This window comes from Xenopus laevis, chromosome 1L (assembly GCF_017654675.1).
Source record: "Xenopus laevis strain J_2021 chromosome 1L, Xenopus_laevis_v10.1, whole genome shotgun sequence".
Classification (NCBI taxonomy): domain Eukaryota; kingdom Metazoa; phylum Chordata; class Amphibia; order Anura; family Pipidae; genus Xenopus; species Xenopus laevis.
This window is the reverse complement of record NC_054371.1, coordinates 104,134,153-104,146,971: the sequence shown is the minus strand read 5'-3', so window position 1 is coordinate 104,146,971 and position 12,819 is coordinate 104,134,153. Positions and strand designations below refer to the sequence as shown.

General features: G+C 36.8%; 1 protein-coding gene across 1 annotated transcript in view; it reads right to left on the bottom strand.

Annotated features, from left to right (window-relative positions):
* csgalnact1.L (chondroitin sulfate N-acetylgalactosaminyltransferase 1 L homeolog) overlaps window positions 1-11,628 on the bottom strand; it is a 221,106-nt gene extending 209,478 nt beyond the window's left edge. The window contains exon 1 of the mRNA XM_018254269.2: window positions 11,111-11,628. The gene's annotated coding sequence lies outside the window, so the exon portion shown is untranslated. The remainder of the gene's footprint in view (window positions 1-11,110) is intronic.
* Window positions 11,629-12,819: the final 1,191 nt, after the last annotated feature.

Below are 12,819 nucleotides of genomic sequence, written 5' to 3'. Positions count from 1 at the left end.
TCCTAAAGCATAGGGTTTCCTTCTCATGATTAGCATCTAAACCCGAGTTGTGCAAATATTTATAACAGCAGGTGGAATTAATTTAATGCATTCATTATATGGCACACACATTTTATAAAACATTTTAAAATAAATATGTGCATGCTCCACAACACACAGTTCCCAAAAATGTGAATTATAAATATACTTGTATTCTATATTGATCTAAATCTTCTAGTTGGCGTAACCGAAATATGAAATTAATTCATTCAAATAGCAGAAAGAAATATCCCTATATGCAATAAATCACTCACCGACAAATGCTATGAAGACACCTAAGCTGTTGAAGCAAAGACAAAATGAATTATTAGATCCTAGTTTTGTTCTTGCAGTACTAGAAATAATTTGTTGACACTGTCATTCATTGTTGTGTGTATGTGAGATTACAGATGCTGCACTGGAAATCGTAAACAGATAAAACTTGTAATTCAATAAAGTGACAGTTACATTAACATACATTTTATATTGCCGACAATGTGGGAAAACCGAGAAGTATAAATTTCAGATACAAGGTGCAACTAGAAAGATATTTCAAAGCAGACATCAATATGGGAGAAATATGAGATAGAGGTGTCATGTTCAAATGAGCCTGGCACATTTCAATATGATAATATAAGTCAAAGTTTCCTAACTGGATGCCCGTAGGCTGAACGTGACAATCCAAGTGATCTGTACGACAAACTGGTTCTGCCCAAGGAATGAAGATTTCTGTTTGTGACCTCAGCATTTTATTTTATCCTGGATTTATTTTATCCTGGATTTTATCTATGTAAAATACTAGATCACTGGCCCTCTACATGGACCTTCAGCTAAATGCAATCCAAGCTATGTAAAATGTTCTCCTTAACCTAGTTAAAATGTTTCTTAGAAATCTTTGCTATAATTGCAAAACAATAACTGTCTTCTTCATTAAAAAAGAGGTAATTCAGAGACAAAAGAAATTGAGTGAATTGGGGCCCTGTACTTGCTATGATAACATCACCCAGCATACAGTTTTTCTACAAAGGCTTTTCCTCACCATTCACTTAACTGATGCAATAAGAAGCAAAATGCCATGGAAATTTTTAGCAATGCATAAAAAGTTTAGATGCAGCAACAAAACACTCTTGGCATGAGTTGGCTATGTAGACTTGATTTTCCTCAAACATGGAGCCTGCAGCAAAACACGATAGTCTATGGCAAATGTAATCATATGAATCTAAAGAAAAATCTTTCTGCTTTACTCAGAAGTTTTCCCATAGACTTTACTGGGAGAGAGTTCCCAAACTATACAAAGCAACTGTATCTATAATTTGTTCTACAGGTGACAAATTGTCCTGGTGGATTTTTTAAGTTTCCCTACTACAACAGGTGGCAATCCTATGGGAGTTGTAGAGCAAGTTAAGAAACCTTGAAAAAATGCTATAATGATCACCAGAGAGCACTGTTTCAAGCCTCTTTCAGACAATTTTTGATAAATAAAAAACATGCACTTGAATAAGTGCAGGAACAATTTTAGGGAATTGTTTTAAAGGGCAATGGAAGGCAATATCAGGCTATTAGAATTTGCAGCAAACAGAATGTCTGAAATTACCCCTATTGTTTATAAATTGTAAATTCACCTTTTACTTTAAAGGAGAAAAAATAGCATTTAACAGTTGGGGGTACCAAAAGTTAGTCACCCCAAGTAATTACAGAACAAACTTGATGGTGTGGATGGCATCATCAGATCAGGAATAGGGGAAACCAAACTTGTATAACATAAATAAATCTGCCTACGATGGGCCCACACAAAGAAAATTGATCACTAACATTTACCATATACTGGTCACTTTGCCTACAGAACCCTTCCCGAAACACCCATATATGCGTTACTGGGAAGAGAGCCTATCAACTAACTTACCATATGAAGAATGGGAGGAAATATGGGAGAACGCCAAAAAATCCTCTACATGTGTTCGATATAGAGAAAACGTGTATAAAATCCTACTTAACTGATACTACACCTCAGATAAACTCCATGCCATATACCCAAACACAACAGATAGATGTTGGAGAGGCTGCAAACAACGAGGCACATTAGCCCACTTGATGTGGTACTGCACAATAATCGTCCCGTACTGGGAAAGCATGTCAGCACTTTTGAGTAGAGTACTTTTCCGGAACATACCGCTTGATCCCTGGGTATATGTACTGGGTAAACCCCTTGGTGGGAACACCAAAGCAGACCAAAGGTTAATGAACCACATACTCACAGCGGCTAGGAGACTTATAAGTTTAATGTGGAAGCAGAGAATGGCCCCTACTATGAATGAAGTCCAAGAAGTGGAAGAAATACGGAGAATGGAATACATGTCAGCTATACATAATAACAGCATGCTGGCTTATGATAAGATATGGACGAATTGGATGTACCATTTTCCTAACACTTACACAGCTATATGAGTGATACAAAATTTTGATGTCCTTAGAATCTGTTCTAAATATGTAGTTTATGAGAAAAAGAAAATGGAAAAATATACACTCCCTGATCAGGGCCTACTTGCATTTAATTCTGCCCCATTCTATTTACCCTAAGCCAATATAGGCCCAAACCTACTAAACGGATAACAAATAATGAGTTGAGCTGCCATGTACCCCATTCAAAGATGTGACGTACTGCACCTTGTGAAACACTGTGAAATTTTATTGTATTTGGACAACTATTTCCACAACTTTACATGCTTCTATTTCCCAACTATTTTGTTTTCTGTTTTCTTTTTGTTTTCTATTCTGTCTTGATTATTATTTGTGAAAAATAATAAAACAAAAATAAAGAGTTATAAAAAAATGAATAAATCTTTATTGTTCCATGTTAAGACACAAAAGTATAGGCAGCCAGGGGAACCAGCTTTACGCATTTCGTGACTGAGCGTCACTTCATCAGAAGCCTAAGAGCCCCCTACAGGTGTACAGCTTATATAACTACTCCAATAAAATATGTACATTTGAGTAAAATCAAAAGTCACTATAGATACGTAAACATATAAATTCTAAATATATAGTAAGTAGTAGTAATAATCAAGCAGCAAACTAGACGAACTCCATCATATTGAAACAGAAACTGGTGACAAAAAACGGTAAAAAAAAATAATGAAATAGATAATATGTATCTAAATAAGCTATAATCGAGCTGGTTGACATATTTATATCCTGACTAGTTAAGTTAATAAGTTAAATTCATATATCCACATATTTGAAAACAGAACAATAATTGTATAATTAGAATAAATAGGTAATTAAATAGATTAGAATAAATAGGTAATTAAATACATAATTATGATATATCCAATCCTATACTCCAAGGATTCTTGGGTTCACCTGCATGATAGTATAATAAATCAAGACCATATAGAATAACCCTATACTGGTATGGTACTAGCTGAATATCTATATTGAAATTAAAATACAGCAAATATATTAAGTACAGAAATATATTGGAACCAAAAGTCAGAACAGAAAAATTTATAAATTGGGTACTTATGATCTACTCTCCCATCTTAAGTGAGAATCAAGAATATATATATATATATATATATATATATATATATATATATATATCTGAAACAAAATACAATCAATCAAATTATAAACCAGTGAAACAACTCAACTCCCACTCTCTGTTCAAACCCTTAGAGACTATTGTGTCTAATTTATAAATCCAAAATGCCTCGCTACTCAAGAGAGACACCTCGTGGTGTCTCCCTATACTTTTGTGCTTTAACATGGAACAATAAAGATTTAATCATTTTATACAAGTTTGTTTTCACCTATTCCTGATCCGACGATGCCATCCACAATATCAAGTTTGTTCTGAATTCGTATGTCCGCGGCCAGAGCGGAGGTGGAGGGATCACTCGGATATTAGGCTATACAACCTCTCTGCAATCTGCGGTAATGGCGCTCACCCTCACATATCGATAACCCCCAAGTGACTACTTTTACTTACCTGACACCCGGGCCAGCGCTCCCATCAGCAGAAAAACGCACCGGCCTGGGGTTATTCTAGCGACCACTATGGAGAGATCCTCTTCCTGCTTCTTCTTCTAGCAGTTGTGTATGCACAGTAGTGCAGAAAGCTGGACTTTAATGAAAAAGCTGGCTACTGCGCATGCTCCTGCCCTGGGAAATTTGAAAAACGATGAAGCAGGAAGAGGATCTCTCCGCAGTGCTCGCTAGAAAAACCCTGGGCCGGTGCGATTTTCTGCTGATTGGAGCACCGGCCAAGGGTGTCAGGTAAGTAAAAAACTTTTGGCACCCCAATTGTAAAATGCTATTCCTTCTCCTTTAAGGGCTCTTTTTTCTGTAGTTTAAAATTTATTTTCTAAGATTTAGCACATTAACCAAAATTGTATTAGTCTTTAGACAATCTGTGCCAAAAATGAGATGTGTACACTGCAATGGCTTTGACCACTTCCATTACTAACGTATATTTATGACTTGTGAGACCCTGTAAAAGGCAAGGGATTTCTGGCCAAAAAACTGCCACAGTAAAGAAAGAAATGGAACATTTGACAAATAGTTTGAGGATAATATAGAAAATTCTACTGGCCAGAGAGTTATGAGAAATATTTCATTTTACTGAATTGCTGTGCAGATAAAGCAGTTATTTTAAAAGCTGAAACCATAGTTATAAAGCAGGCTCATAAAGTAGCACTGTATTGGATGTGTTATTGTATTTCTTGGCTTGGTTACATTTTCCATCTCGTCATCCCAAAGAGGTCAAGGAAATCCAAACAATTTGCATTACTTATTTGTTAAAAACGTGGAAAGCATCCAATTGACTACAGAACTTTCCGGGCATATTTATTCACCTCATTTTTTTTTTTTTTTCTTCAAAAAAAAGTTACATATAAAGTAACAGGGTTGCCATCTATTGATACAGTTTTGTAAAATGTTTACCCAACTTTTTGATACAAAGGAGAATCTTTGTAACCCTCTAAGAATAGGAACTTTCAAGAAAGGCATTTAAACAAACATTATCATTTTCACCTAAGGATATAAAAATAACAACTTCATAGGCTATTGTTTATGATAATTAGCCTTATTATTCTGCTTTTTACAGAATGCAACTGCAAATGATGTCTGGTTGCCATGGTCATTAAATCCAGATTCTGACTTTGGCTTTTTATTTATTGTTATTATTTTAATACTTAGATTTCTTTTAAAGAACTGTTTACATTCAACTTTAATTTAAACTGCTCTGGTTGCACAGGTAATTAACACTTAGCAAACAGATAAACATGTTAAATTCCAAGCCTAAAGTTGGCCATAGACGCAAAGATCCGATCGTACAAATCATCGTATGATCGGACTTCCCCATCTTCCGACCTGCCGCTAACCATTATGATCAAATAAAGTACAAAAGAACAGATCAGCCGATGTTCTGCCCCTGACAGCAATCGTACGAAAGTTATGTCCGACAAAAGCTAGTGACAGTCTCCCTCTGAAAATCGTAAGATTGTCAATACATGCAGAGATATTATCGACAGCCAACAGAAATCTTTTAACCTGTCCGATCGACCAAATGTCGGGACTCTCCACACACGGTCCGAAAATCGTACGAATCCTCGATTCATACAATCAGATATTTGCGTCTATAGCCAGCTTAAGGGGCATATTTATTATGCTGGGGATAATACACCACACATTGCCAGGCTTCACAATGTAAAAGACAGCATAACATTTTTTACACATTTTTTCTTATAGTGACTTCTGGAAGCAATGTAAAATAATGGAGGCAAATCTGGCATTCGCACAGCATAAAATTACACACACCTTGATAAATTTGTACCTTTTTTGGCAAATTTAGTTTAAAACAGCATATTAAATATGCCCCTGAGAGTTGTAATAAACCTGATTTGCATAGGGAATAGTGTGATATTTGGATGTAAATTGCTATTTTTTTTTTACCACAATGCAGTGTTGTTTCCCAGAATCCCAAACTAAAAGTGGGCACATGCTGTCATGTCCACTACTACCTGCATGTGATGCAGCAATAAGTGTACTGTTAAGTGAAAAAGTTTCATAAAATATTCACAAGCTGCACCAAACAATTTATTGTTTATATGTGGCAACCTGTGCTCAAGTTTGAGTCCATTTTAGATCTTCTGTGATCAGAACCAAGGCTTAACAAATTTTTTCTTAAAAAAAGTTTTTCTTAAAATTATGCTTTCTGCACCATACTAAAAGTTAATTTCTAAGATGAACAATTATTACATATTCAGGGACTTGTTTGCATGAAGGAATGTATTACCTGGAACTGATGTATCCAATATACAATAGTTCAAAAGACTGTGATATGAATGTTGTGGTGCTCTATCCACAATCATGATCACTAAGCTCAGACAAGCATGACATCTGCCTGTCAGTGCTCACACGGGGTGGTTTTAGGCCTAAAATTATAAACTGTGTATTTTGGGCTGAATCTGAGTGATTTGGCACAAGTGTGATATTAAAGAGATTAGCTGAGACCACAAAGACAAAAGCATTTAAGTTTTTCAGAAAATAATCATAACTGCACATCTAAAACCGATAACGTGGTTTGGTTTTTAACATTGTACCTTTTTTAAATAGCCCGAACATACAGGTTCAAAATGCCAAAAATCGAATTCCTTGTGGTTCCTATGCAAATTGCATAGGAGAATTGTATGTGACTCTCACCTTAAAACATGAGCCAATGGTTGGTGAATTTAAATATTTGGCCTACATAAAACCACAATGGCCTAGTGAGGCACAAAATAAAGCAACACTATTTAAAAGTGTGCCTATATATATATATCTGAATACGTCTGTTAGGCTAAATGCTTGACACTTGACAAAACTGTATTCACACACACAAAGCAGCTCCAAGGAGAAAGAAAAAGCTGAAAAATGATTATTACAAATATTAAATAAACAATTAAAAATAAGAAATCTTAAAAAGTATTTTTTTCTGGTGAACTATTAGAAAACAACAGAAGAGGAAAAATGTTTAGAAAGTAAAATATCCTTACTTTCAGAAATGCAGGAGGAACAAGAAAGGTTTCTGTGTGCCCTGTAGTTGAGAAGGGTGTTTATTTACAGACATACAAAAAAGTAGGCATAATATTAATACTAATTCCAAGTAGTAATACTAATTTCCATGTATTAATTAATACCCCTTCAACAAGACAACCATGAAATGTACCGTATGCCCTGTAAAATGTATTTGGGTACAAACAGAGATTGGTTTGTACCCATGGTCAGCTTTACCATGTGGTTAAAAGTTGAAAAAAAAAATAATAATTACGTCTTTCATCACAGATTAGAAAATAAACAAAAAAACTGCAGTGCAAAAACCCCTATTTATAATCCCATATATAGCTATCATTTAACCAAGGACATTTCTTTGGCAAATGACCCCCTGTGAGACTGACTGAATGAGTTCTCTGTGCTTAGTAAATGTGGAAGCTGTACGGTACATTGTGAAGTTGTTATGTATACCCTGAGGCTACTCAGGTCCTGAATAGATTTCTCTGACCTTTGTGCTAGAGAAGCTGACAGACATTTACCCTTCTACCAGTTCCATCTCTGTGAGAGATCAGTACTGCATACCTTATCTTTGTGCTAGAGAAGCTGGCAGAAGGTTACATGTCCCACACTAGCTTTAACTTGCTATTTAATCTCTATTAGTGTGCAGTTTACTGGTCAATGTAGAGGTCTGTTAAGCGTGTTGTGTTTCTAAGTAGTATGTTTGTATGTTTGTATGTTTCCTGACTGTACTTCTGACTTGTTATTTGTCCTTACCACTAGTGTTATATTCTGGATTTCTAGAATCTGATTTCTGGGTTGGTGTATACCAATATTGCTTTTTGCATGTTGTGATTCATGATCTGTGACTCCCACTCCATTTTTGCTTCACTCTTCCTGGAACTGCTTTTCAGATTCACACAGTTCTGCAATGCTCTAAGGGCTGGTTCATCTACTCTCTTTATGCAATACTAACTACTGGTTCATACATTCTCAGCATGCCCCCTTCATACTTGGCTTCTGGGAACACTTAGGCTAGTATCATGCATCATCACCAGCAAAAATACGATATAATGGGGCAGGCAATGAAATGATAGGGAGGCCAATGATGTTATGGGACAGAGAAGGTAAGTTAAAAGGGGAACTGGGGCAGTGTATATTATGAATTTACCCACAAGCAAACTGCCGTTAAATTTGTAATTTATTTGTTATTTTACCTGTTAGAGGCAGGTTTTCCTCTACTGATGTTTGGTAAAATCCAGAAAATTATTTTCTTTATTATGAAAATAATTAGTTCATGAGGACAAGCATGGTGATCCTGGATTTCTGTAGTACTCATGGGTTAAACGTTAGAGCAAGGTCATGTAACAATGGGGCTTGACGCCTGTCTAGGATCTAGCCATTTGCAAAAAAGAAGATAACAATGCTGTAAATCATTGTGTAAAATCCTACTTACAGCCAGGCATGCATCGAATATTGTAATTGGGACCATGGTTAACAAACTTCAAAACTTCAGCAAAAAAAATCAAAATATTATTAGTCATGCCTGTAATAACATACCCATGATCTAACCCAAACTTCACCTTGTTCCCTGTAAGCCCTGCCCCATTAAATGTAGGACTATGATTGTTTTAAATTAACAGTTCTGGGTAAAAAAAAAAAAAAAAAAAGAGGCTGTGCAAAAATAACAAAATGTTTCTAATCTAGTTAGCCAAAAATGTAATCTATGAAGGCTGGTTTAATTTGCATAACCTATTTACCCAATTTCAGTTTTGCACTAGACTATTATAAGAAACCAGGTTATCTGGAGGGTATCGATGGCTTGGTACATCTCGGATTCCATCAGGAGTTTTTTTTAATTCTCATAACTGAGGTATTTGAACTTTTCTTCCACCTTGGGATTTTACACACTCCCCTTTAAAGGACAGGGAAAAATGAAGTCCCTAAAAGGTGACAATTCGTTAGGCACATTGCAGTGACTTCAGTCACTTTTCTTTTAACCTGGACCACTACTCAAATTATTTAAAATGCTTAACGCATGCACAGACCAAACATTTTCAAAGACTTGGGGTCTGCACAGGTGCCAAGTCTGACCTGAAATAGAGGATTCCTGATGAAAGGGGGAATGGGTATAGGGAAAGATGGCTACCACCTGCCCTGCCATAAATGACCCCAGGCTGGTGCAACTTTTTAAACTATAGGGACTGTCCCGGGTATAAGTAAGCAATTAAAGTACCTGAAAGGGGTGCCTAACAAACTGGCACTGGCCTGTGACTTTACGTTTCATTGTACTTTAATTGTGTTATTGATTGATAACGTTCAGCTTGTTTGAATTTATTGTTATAAGATATGTTAAAAAAACAATCCCAGCAAAGCTATACAAAGGTTTTCTTATTTTACTACTTCGCCCCTTTATAATTGAAATTTTAATTTGTATTGCAAAGGAAAAAAATAGGCTTTGCAGGTGGCATCCATATGATTAAAGGATGATGAGAAAAGGAAGAGTCAAACATTAAACAGGGTTGGCTGAGAATGTCATCAGTACTAGCTGTAAATAGTAGAGGAGGGCTAGAGTTTGGGTGGAAAGACAATATAAACAGCTTGAAGCACTCCAATGTCTACAACAGAAATATAATTGAGATTTGAAACATAAGCAGTGCTTTTGTCACCCTGATTAAGACCTCCCACAAAATAATAACCACATTGTGGCATTCTATCCCATCAATGTCCTCCAACTTAAAGACAAGCATGTCTTAAAGAGGCAGTGCATACTTTTGGGGGGTAATATAGTAAAAGCAATTTGCTACAAGTCTAGTAACCCACAACAACCAAAGAAATATTTAACCAGATAACCAATAGATGCTACTTTCTTGGGAATATGCATAAAAAGCAGTGATTAGCACAATGTCTTTATTTATAATACCCAGATCCACTAGTAAACAGGGGGACCATTTCTGAGACATCTATAAAGTATTCATTATAAATGGTATATAACCAACATTTGCTTCTTTATTTATACTACAGGCATGGGATCCAATATCAGGAAACCTGTTATCCAGAAAACTCCAAATTATAGAAAATAATAAAACAGTGCCTTGTACGTACTCAAGCCAAACTAAGATATAATCAATCCTTATTGGAAGCAAAACCAGCCTATTGGGTTTATTTAATGTTTGAATGATTTTCTAGTTAGATTTAAAGTATGAAGATCCAAATTACTTAAAGATTCGTTATCCAGAAAACCCCAGGCCCTGAGTATTCTGCATAACATCTTAATACAGGCAACAGTATTTAGGAAGTTGGAGGATAGAAAAAACATGCTTATTATTTTAGATGTAAACCAGGTTTCCCAGGAATTACCAAACTGAATGTGTACCTATCTATGCTGGGTAGTCATCTGTGTGTACAATACACTGCTCAGGATGTGAGATAATATGAATAATATATTCTATCAATAGTAACAAAACTCTGTCATCTGGCTATGCAGGAACATATTCCTTTCCTCAATAAGCAGGTCTGATTAAAAGATTACAATGGATCACACAAAACAACTGAAATATCAGAGAAGGTGACAAAGGAAACCCCTGATTTCCCCTTTGGAACCCTAAACAGGTGTCTAGTGGCAGATTTATCTGACAGCTGCGCAGCTGAGATACAAAGCATAAGTATTTTGCTCCCTATAAATAAATGGTCACATGTTCACAAGCAGTTGCTAATTCCTGCATCTGCCCAATTCCCTTCAGTGGATGGGTACCATTGGCAAGCCTGATGCCTGCAGGAACTAAATCTAACATGACATTAATTTGACAACCATTCTCCTAAGACATCAGTGGTCTGCAAAGGAATGCACAATATGTGTTAGCCTAAGTGCTAAAATGAATTCAATTATTCCACATACTGTTAGTTAGCTGGGAGAACAATATTACAATAGACAACTTGTCATGAACTACAACTCCCAGAATCGTTCGCTTTGGATGCTGAGAGTTGTAATCTTACATCAGCTGTCAGTGAGAGAATCAATTTGTAAAGCAATAAATGAAGCACTGAATTTGGGCTTATTTACCTGCTGTTGCGGTGTTGGTTACAGCTCTCGGGGAGATCTCTTCGTGTTAAAGTTCCTGGGAAGTTCCTGTAATCCGACAGGTTCGATCCGGACAACTGGCAGGGAGATGCTGCTGGTAGGGCTGCACCGATTGTGGAGCACGTGTGGGTCTGCCCCTGACACTGGGCGTTTACGGTTTTTGCTAATAAAGATCAGATAAACTTTCCCCTCATCCTCCCATCAACCAGCTCTACAAGCTGAGCAAGTGAAGGTGTCTGGGAAACGCGCCCTTTACCAACCTAGTAGAAGTGATTAAGTGGCGAACGTGCAATCGCGCCTTCATAAGCAATCAGTAAAAGCACACAACGGGCTAAATAACCATCAGAAAATAGGGTGTGAGGTGTCGGGTTATTCCTCTCTTCCTCAGTAGGCACCGTTTATTTTTGTTCTCAGCTTGGTGTCGTGTGGAAACAGGTTAAAGCCGAACGAACGCTGCAACAGCGCCACCTTGAGGTCAAACTGGAATCAGGCGCTAACACTGACGCGATTGTACTTTTCTGTGCGGCAGGAAAAGTATTGCAGAGCAGTGAACGTCGTTTATACAAAAGGTGGCAATTACAGTTTGGATAAGCTTTTTTCTTATGTTTTTTTTTTAAACAAACTACTACAACTACGTTTTTGTGTGGTTAATAAGCTAAATGATCACACGTCGTCCTCATGTTTACTGAGTCCAGGCCTGTCTGAGGTGCCATAATGATTGGGGAATTTAGAATAGTACTGGGAAATCTAACACTATGCTGTTTGATCAACACCATGCTATTTATTTAACTTATTTTATTTGTTGTAAAATGTCTTAGTTATACTTTAATATTATGCTTTCTGGTCGCTAATTTCACTGACCCAAACAATCAGATGGCATGTTATGCTTTTTGGGTGAGGGGGGTACATCAGAAAATGTAAAAATAAAAAACAGCAGCAACAGGCAAAAAAGATTTTTATTTAAGTGTAAATAACCAGATCCCACCCCCCTTTACCCTAGAATCTGAGGATGCATTCTAGGGCCATATTTATAAAGGTGTGTATATTTGAATGTATTTAAAATGGTGTTAAAGAAAACTGAGCTGTTCCTTACTCTTCAGTTAACACCATGCATCGCAATCAAGGCAATAACTTATTACAAAGAGCTTATTGCTCTAGTTATAAAGGTGTGCATTTTTTATGCCAGAATTATGCCAGAATTATGCCCGAATTATGCCAATTATGCCTTAAACCTAGTGCATCCCACTGATGTTAATGGGACGATATCATGTGGAAAATTGTGGAAAATGCTGTGGAGAAAGTGAAATTAGTAACAAGCTCTGGTGAGCAGAGGGTTTTAATCCTACCTGCCTTTCTAAAGTTTTCTAAATTGGGAAGCAGAAATCTGTATTGTTAGATCCAGTAGGTTGGTAAAAGCCCCCCTGGGACAGGCAGTTGAGTATCCCCAGTATAATCAAAGAAATAGACCCCTATGATTTAATGGGCTGAAAAGCCGAAAGCTCTAACAGGGTAAAGGAGGTTGTATAGGGCCACTCGTGGCTAGAGATGTCGCGAACTGTTCGCCGGCGAACTTGTTCGCGCGAACATCGGGTGTTCGCGCTCGCCGGAAGTTCGCGAACGTCGCGCGACGTTCGCCATTTTGGGTTCGCCATTGTTGGCGCTTTTTTTTGCCCTCTCACCCCAGACCAGCA